Genomic DNA, 9,530 nt, shown 5'->3' on the forward strand with positions numbered 1-9,530 from the left:
CCTGCCGCGCCGGCACCGCCCCTGGGCCTCGTTGTCCCGCCCCGTCAGCCGGGGCTGGGAGCAGGCAGAGCAGCCGGGCGCGGGCGCTCCGCCGCCCCAAAAGGGCAGGTGGCGGTGGGCGGTGAAGGTCCGTATGGTTGTGTCGCAGAGGTTAAGATGCACAGCGCGCCCGTCGTCTGTAGTAGCGTGGGAGAAGCAGCCAGTTTCCAGCAGCAGTAGGTACAACTCGGGCCCCACAGCAGAACAGCGGCTCCGGGGGCAGCCTTATCCGTGCCACAGTGGTAGAGGAATGTAGCTACAGCTTTGGTTTCTTTGCCACCTGGTTACAGCCACACCACGCTTGGGATAGCGCTTTTAAGAATTCGTACTTAAGGAAATACGTCAATTATAGTGGTCATAATCTCCACGGTCTCTGATTCCTTTTGATTCAGTACAAGCTGTAAATAAGAATCAGTGAGCTTTTATGTTGTCTTCAACAACATAAACTTGAAATTCCTGTCTCTACCTCACTAATTCTTGTCTAGATTCTTAATTTCATCTAAGTTACTTTTACATTGTTCCTGTTCATCTTTAAGAAACAATGTTTTACATGCTTTGCTATCTCTATTTCTCTTTTCCTTCTTTGACTGAAAAGCAATGGAGAACAGCTGTAAACAAAAACAGTCAATTTTTTCACCTCTTTGTGTTACCAGAATTGCAGAACAAGGCATTACTCTTCCCTTTCGTGTTCTTTTGCACAGTGATGTTGTGGTAGCAGCAATAAATAAAGCAACTTTACTTCACCTTAATGAGGAGCTGAATTTTCAAAGAGATCTTCCTCTTTACAGGACACAGCACTACAAATAATGTAAAGCATAAGTAATGGGTATAGTAGAAGGGAAGGGATGGCATCAGACATTAGGGTTCCCTCTTACACCAAAAGCACCTCAGGGTACATTTAATGGCCAACAATTCTTGATGGTGTTCCAGCATGTCTGGCTAACAAGGGCTTATCTGACAGCTGGAGATGATGAGGTACAGGCAATAAGGGTCATGTTTGCAAGGATGTTGGGCATTCTTAGGAACTATGTCCCATCTTCCCTTGTTTGCCAGAGCCATTGTGCTGTACAGCAGGAGAAGGCCTCTGGGACCAACTGTGACTAGACCTTGCCCTGGCCCAAAGTGGGAGAGCAGTATTTTGCATCTGGAAATCTGGGCTTCCATGTAAAAAGTTCTGGGATCTATTTCGATAGAAGATAGTTTTTTTAAGTGTTATTTTAAAAAAAATTAAAATTAAAAATATTTTTAAAGTGTTGTGTTTTTTTTAAGTGTTATTATAATGTGGTATGAATTGAGAAGTGATAGTTATTGTGAACTAGTTAAGAGTAATGTGGAGTTCAGCTTTCCCTTCTGGGCTCTGGCCTTTGACCCTGGCTGCACTTACAGTGTCATTTTGTGTATTGCAAGGAGGAAGCACCTGCAGCTAACATGAAACTTGGGCTTTTTGTTAAAAAAAAAAGAAATAACTCAGTCACTGCACCCACAGGACAGCTAAGTATTATTGAAAATAAGCTGAATAGACTTAAGCTGTAAGTAACAGAAATTAAGTGGTAGGACAGAGGTACACATTTTCTCCATTTGAGTAAGCTACCTTGTGGCCTGGCTGTGTGCTGGGGCCATCGCCTGGTGGAATTGTGCAGAGCTAGCAGTACAAGACCGCTTTCATTACCAGCTGTATTGTTAGTTCAAAGCTAGGGTGCCAGGTGAACCATCAGTTCCTGTGAGGTAGCCAGTACACAGGCAGAAATCAGGATTAATTCCCAGCCCCGCATGTTAGCAGACAAGGAGCAGGGACTGCAGAGCTCTTGCACAGTCAGTGTTGCTAGTCCGGAGCAGCAGCCTGCCTCATCTTCCTGCCTGTGATCAGAAATACCCTATGGATTTGTGTTTTCATATGCCTTTTGTTTAGGATTTTGCATGAAGAAGCCATTTTGTGCTAGACCGTGGGTTTTTTTAAAACCAAATGCCAAATAAAGTAGCAAAATTGCAGTCAAATCATGCATGCTGGCAGTACTTCATGTAGCTTGTGTATCCTGTCATATGATCTAACTTGGTGAAAAAATAAACATGCTCAGCTGAAGCATACAGAAACTGAAAGTCTGCCTGAACACTGCTGCAACAAAGATTTACTCATTTAACACCACGCTGAATCCTTCCAGAAAGAGCTTGTATAACTTCATCAACTTGGCTGCAGGACAACAAAGAATCACTAGTTTTGACGACTCAAAATATTAAAACTTGTGTGGCTTTTTAAAGCCACAAAACATTTAATTTTTTAAAAGTTTTACATTGAAGTAAGTTTGGCAAAAAAAATTACTAATAATTTCTAACAAATTTTTTTTTTATGTCTATTTTCCTAGAGGATGTTTTTGGTCATGTTTCTACATCTTTTTTGCAGATGTGGTATACTGACCTTTTTTTTCTTTTGGATGAAAACAGAGACTCTGATACAGCCACTTAGCTTCAGAGCAAGGGAACATATAGGCCCCTCTGCTGCAAATAATGTTACAAGATTAATTTCAATCGTAAGGTTTGATAAAATGCATAATTCTTCAATTGCGGACATTTCTACTGTGAAAGAAAAGCCAAATGAGAGTAAACATATGGGCAGAATTCCATAGACCATTGTAGACTATGGATATACATTTCTGAGCTGATTACGAGAGGCTCACTTTATAGCTAATGGAGAGGACCAGGAGCTTTTACAGCAGAGTTCATCTTACCTGGAATAGATGTTAGCTGTAGATCCAACAAATCATGTTTCAAAAGTTCCTGAATTTCTCCGTTAGTTGCAAAGGGGGATTAGTCTCAGTCATCTGTGTTCTACACTGTCCTAGTTAGATATTTTCATATGCATGTGTGGCTGAATTTGATATATATAGCTCTCTCTATCTGATACAAATGCATCATGAATTTCCCCTCAGTTTAAAGCAAAAGTTTCAGTTGATAGAGCCTCTTATTTTTACAGAAAGACTCTGGATGAACTAACTTTAAAGGTCCAAGAGGGGAGCTCAGCAGGTAGGAATTGGAATGGGAGTTCAAGCAGAGCTGGGGGCATGGACACCAAGAGGCTTCCAGCAGGAGCCTCCAAAGAGGGGGTTACTGCAGAAACCTCCAGTTTCAATTAGAGGCAGGACAACTGTGGCACATGGGTTCAGGTTTTGCGCTTGGGTCTGACATATCAGTGTGTATATTCTTGCAGATCTCAAGGAATTAAATTGGTAATGTGACATTGAACTATTGTGTATTTATCTGTGCAGGGCATATTAATTGTGTGAGCGATTTCCTAGTCATTTCAGAGTGGGGTTTGTGTGCTTTATAAGCTGTCTCATAAACTCAGCTACAAATAATTTCTTCTAGAGAAGGCCTGAGATCACAAAAGCTCGTGAAAATACGATAGTTCTTTGTACAAAGCATTTACACCCTGCTTTCACCAATTCACAAAATGTAGAGCGGTTTGCTTCATTTACAATGCTACCCTTTCAATAGAGACAGTTTGGCTGCAGAATTAAACTCTTGGAATTAAAGGATCTAATATTAATATGCCTATATTGTCAGTGGAAACAGCTATGACTCACTTGGAAGAGAAATCATTATTGTGCTCATTGGTGACTAACACAGTCTCAGCTTTTTAAATCCTTTATGTGAATTCAGACCTGGTAGATCTGGATTCAACAAGCACACCTCCTCCTCACCGATAAAAACAAGCGTGGCATTGTGTAACCAATGCCCTACAGCAATTGCACAGATGCATGGTGCTTCTCAGGAAAGCAATTACTGTCTTTTCTTCAAGCTTAGTTCTAAAGCTGCCGTCTCACAAAACGGGTGGCTTTACCAGCTGACTATTAATTAGTGCTATTTCAGAAATGGAAGAAAGAGAATGAGGGAAGAAGTTTCCTGACTGCCGTAGCTGCCCAAGAGGGTGCCTGATCTGGACCATCAGTGCAGAGTGTGGGACATCTTGCAGCACTCCACATTATGTGAAGCCAAAATGAAGGTACTTATTTTTAACCTTTTTTATACCCCTGAAGAATGCGAAGACTCACGCCAGTCACTTGACTCACATCCCTCTGGCATCATTGTTGTAATGGTTCAGATGGTTCCTGGTTCAGAAGAAACGTGCAAAGGCGCAAGTCAGAGCTGACGCAGCTGTCCTAGTGACAGCTGTTTGTGACTGGACTTCCCTGATCTAGTTACTCTATCTTTAGGAGCTACACATAATGGCATGCTTTTTCTCTGGTGCATATTCTTTACCACACAAATTGCAAAGAGCAGTGGATAGTTGGAGAATGGTTGTGAACTATTCTGATTAAAACTTGCTTTGCTGCTGCCACTATTTAGGGAGAAAATGCCAGGCATGGCCTTCGACTCATGCAGCCACTTTTTCATACTCCTCCCTCTTCGGGCCCCAGATTTTCTTTTCAGCATGTTTTGCTTACGTGAGTTGCTCCCCATGCTCCTGCATTTCAACTTACTCCCATAAGCTTCCTTCTGGGATGGGAGCACCTGCCTTTACAATTACAAGAAAACCAGAGAGAAAGGAGTCTGTTGGACTGCCATCAAGCAGTATTTCCACCCCATGCATTCCAAAAATGTTACTCACAACTCTAATGTGAACTTGCATGTACCTGCTTGCATACAGCTGACTGCATATATCTCATACTGACTCAGCAATGGGAATAAAGGATTTATGAGCAGGCTCTTAATTTAAAGCTCCTCAAAAAGTTTTTTACAACTGGTGTGAGGATGATTAAAGCTTACTGGGTCATTAACCAAGATATATACTTGTCTCTGCCAGTCCCCTGTGGGTATCTGGGACACCCAGGAGTTTCTCAAGATGGTTAGTGGAAATCTAGGGCTTGATTCACGTGCACACACATAAACATCTGATGCTATATGAGGTATCCTAAGGTAAGCCACACATCCATGTGGAGCAGAATGATACAGAATCATAGAATGGTTAGGGTTGGAAACAACCTTAAGTTCGAATACTGGTGCTGTTGTGAACAAAGCAGTAGCTGAAAGCCAAGTGGAGTGCCTATAGCACCTTCGGCGATATGAGGGACCCATGTGGGCAATTGGACTAAACCCGTAATCACAGCACTTTGAGAGAGCCCTGCAAGTGGCTCTGCTGACCCAACATGTCTACCCTATGGCAAACTTCATTGCTGTCTGGGCTTCAGCTGACTGTATTGGCCAGACTCCACTGTCTGCTAGCAAGTCACGTCCCTCTGCATTTTCAGCTGCTTGGGCTCCACAGACTGGCCCTGATAGTGTCCAGCCCTGTAGCCTTGGTTAAGCACACTCAGGGCATCACTACACCATGAGAAAGGGCTGCACAGCAGAGCCAGGCAAGGTATACCAGAACCAGAGATGGAGGTAAGGTTGTTGAGATGAGGCCCAGGAGAAAAACACTAATGTGAAAAGGTACAAAATGCTGAAATGAAAAACCAGAGTCAGAAGATGGCAGTTTGGTGCCACCGGCCAGTGAAAACTCACCTGATGTTTTGCAGGTGAAGGTGAACACGTTGATGCTTAGTCTAGTAGCTTGTTAGTCATAGCTACCTCTATTAACCAATAAATCATTACTTTACACTCTTAAATTGTGTGTATCTTTTTGCAGGGTATTTTTGCAGATCATGAACTGTATTGAGCAAAGTGACTCACGGGGTACAGACTGGCAAGAGATGCAGGCTACAGAGAATTTTTGTTCATTCTGAAAGAGAAGTTACAAAAGCTGAAAACAATTGTGCAGTCTGGTGTTGTCACAACTATTCATATTACAGATTTATAGCTTGGATTTTATGGGGACTATTTTAGTGTCAGCAATATAAAGATGGGAGAGAAGAAACGAATCAACTTCTCCCACCCTGAGGAACTTTTAAGGATGCACTGAGTTCATGGGAGCAGGAAGGTTTCATGGGAGAAGGTGCACTGAGGAAAGCAGGAATGGAATTTGTGATCTGTCAAGAGAAAACTAAAGCCAACACTCAAGTTTCTGCACGAAAAGGCTTTATGAAGAATTGCAGAATTTGGAATGACGGCTCCTACTTTATAGAGAGAAAATGTGGAACTGAACTATGAAATGAAATTGCTAAAGGAACAGGACTGGAAACAGTGCTGAGCAAGCGGAACAGGACTGGTGGGGTGAGCTGATTTGTGTGTGTCTGCTGCAGAGCTTGTATTCAGCACTTGGGATGTGAGACCAGACAGCATAATGAATGGCATACTGGCAGTCAAAAGAAGTTCAAGCAGCTGCGAAGGGAGTATTGAAAGAGAAGCAATTTGTGAATCAGACCATTGGCTTGCCAGAAGATGATTCAGTCTTTTAAAAGGGCACTGCAGAACAGCAGAGTATGGTTTCACCTCTCAATGCAGGGCCTAGAGACAAAGATACTGGCCCCTGGGACCTTTTGATTTGGCTCTGCAGGGCTTCCCAGAAGTCACACCCGTTCTCTCTGTATACTGCTTTGAAAAAGGAGTTGAAACAGATTGTGTTTCCTACAGTTCAGATGGCTCTGGCTGTTATCAAAGTAGTCCCCAAAACCAGTGGGGATGTGCAAGAACAGGGAAAATGCAATCAATAGCTGACTTAATGTCAGAACAAGTAGGAATTGTATCACAGGTACCAGGTCCCTTGAAGAGTACCCCTGCAAAGTGGGTGGTGGGGCTTCTAGTGTGTGTAGGAGTGCTGGTTAAAGGTTTTAACTTTATTGCAGACACCCTTCACTCCATCCAATCAGGCAGCTTTATAAGTAGCATTTGAGGAACTCCATCTGCAGCACTGGGTATAAAGGAGTCTGAAAGTGTTACCAGCTCCCAAATTGCTGGATGGTTGTCTGGAATAATAGAAAGCTGGGAAATGACATGGTTCAGTGTACATACAAGCATCCTGTTGTGATAAACCCATCATATTCTATTGGCCTGCATTTTGTGAAAGAAAGCAGCTTGGAATACACTATGAAATGTTCTGGCCTGCACACTAGGCCACTGTTTATTGTGTCTCTCACATTTGCACTCATCTGTGAGGTGATTAATCCCAACCCTTCTCAATTTAGGCTAATGCATGTTTAGTTGTTGGGTTTGTATTGTTTCTCTGTGGGTTTTTTGTTTTGTTTTTTAAAGCAAGGGCATCAGTGTTTTTTTCTGTACCTTCTAGTACTCATCAGTTCTGAAATAAACCAACCTTCCTGCTCGTAACAGCTCCTGGTATTATTAAGGAAATCATTCAGCAAAGTATCTCCTCGGACTAGTCCCCTGAAAATCTTACACCTTATCAAAAATATGTTAGTTTGGTCCATGGTTAGCCATGGTGACAGACTGCTGCATGAAATCAGTTCTTTTTCCTCTGGATGTATTTATATACATGAATCTCTTATTTTAAAAAACGTTCTGGAGATGATGAACTGTTTAAAATCTGACTGTCAGTGTGAATTGTAACTTGAATAGGAACACGCATTTTATGGTGCGTGTACGTACCAAGATTACATAAACACGTTCCACCTTTTTAAGGATGTTAGATGCATGTAAGGGATTTTATGCAAGTTAGCTATTTTTGTACTCAGTATTTTTTCAGTACCTTTTTGCTGAAGACCATAGCTCACAATGCTTAAAAGCGAAAGAGAACAGGCTGACAGGAACAAAGGAGACTGGATATCTGACCTGTTTACAACAAAACATGTATACAGAGATAGCAAAATGAGAAAGGTAACACAGAAAATATCAGAGAGGAAACAAATGAAAAGAAAGTCTGTTAGAGTCTTTTTTAAACGTAGCCATTTGAAGATTGTGCATGAGCTAATTAGCAAATATTAATACAGTGGGAAATCGAGTGGGATGTCAACCATATGCCACCGTTATCAGAAGAACCCAAAGAATTACCCAACCAAACTTATTTCTCATTTTACACACAGCTGAAATGGGTGAAGTTGATATGTTTGTTTGTATTGGAGCAAATTAATATGTGGCCACAGGTAAGTATTTAGAATGTGAACAAGAAATTTTGGTGTTCATGATCTGATTTCCCCACCAAACAGGACATAGGTAAAGCTGCAGCACCAAAATCGCTATGTAATAATGTCATGCACATCATGCAGTACAAAAATGGAAAAACCTCAATTTAAGAAAAAAATATTCTGCAATGACTATTGCAACTGACAGGGACAGTAAGTAAGTCATTAAAGCAAACAGCCGCTACTGTATATGATGACCTGTTAAGGGTGACTTTCTTTAATTCTTAAACTTATTCTGATCATCATATAAAAATGGAGTTTATAGGTTCTTTAAAATTTGTTTTAAAAATCTCTACAGTTCTTTCACAGAATGAACCCCCGTAGTATAAAGCTTTATCACAGGAATGCAATTTCACATGCAAGAAAACCCAGAAGTTTTGTTTTAATGAGGAGAAAAAAAAGTGTTCCATTAGAAAACATGAGATCTCAAATAATCCATTTGAATTATGTTTTATCAGAGTAGTTTGCTCCTGTTGATTATACTTCCATGCACAGAATTTCAGAAAGACATTCCAGCACTAACGTTTTCAATAGCCACGTTCCAGTGCATGCTCAAGGATGTATTTTAGCTCTTCAAAGAGCCCATTATGTACTCTGGGTTGCTGCCTACTGAATTACTTACAGAGATTTCCTCAACTGCAAGTTGTTGGAACTAATATTTTATAGTTATTCAGCACCTGACTTTAAAGAATCTATGGGATACTAAATTAGGCTGGGTTTATTCCAAACCAGTGTTTTCAGGAGACATGGGTAGCTCAATAATGGGGCCTACCATGTCTAGGAAACTCTGATGATAAATAAAAATGGAAACTCAACAGGTCAGGTATTTTGGAAATACTGCACTGTTTGGGAATTGACTACAATTTCTAATTTTAAAAAAGGTAGCTCAACACTGCCTTGTCAGAATTGGCCTTGTAGCATAGGTGGTATTTCATCCCTTTAAAATAAAAACTAGAATCTCAATAAAATTTAAAAGAAAAAGCAATAGATTTGAAAGAATAGATTCTTTAAAAAAACCCCAGCCTTGCATGCCTCACTCAGTGCTCAGTCACTTCAGATAGAATATGAAAATCTGAGGCTCCAATTAGAAAAGGATTACTCAAAAGTGAAGCATGCGAGTCATCACCTAAACTGAAAATATCAAAGTTAAACAGTAAAACTAATGCATTCTTAATGTCCTTTCAGTGTTATAATTAAACACATTTGAAACTAAGTGATCTGACATAAATTATGCTTACTCCGATAAATTTTATATGTTGTCAAAAGTTACCTTCACTAAATTATGTAACATAGTCTCTGCCAAATTCTGAAGGGGACTACAAGAGCTAACTTCATTGTGTTAAGTTAATAGTCTCCAAATACAAGGGCATGCACAACTACGTAGAACTCAGGCCAAATATATGCAAACTACATTCTTTAGTTATAATTCATATCATAGCCAGTATGATGAGACACTTTATTTAAAAAATAGTAATTAAA

This window comes from Neopsephotus bourkii, unplaced genomic scaffold, assembly GCF_033783945.1.
Source record: "Neopsephotus bourkii isolate Nb327-2 ecotype Australia unplaced genomic scaffold, CSIRO-AGI_Nbou_v1 NB_1511, whole genome shotgun sequence".
Lineage (NCBI taxonomy): Eukaryota > Metazoa > Chordata > Aves > Psittaciformes > Psittacidae > Neopsephotus > Neopsephotus bourkii.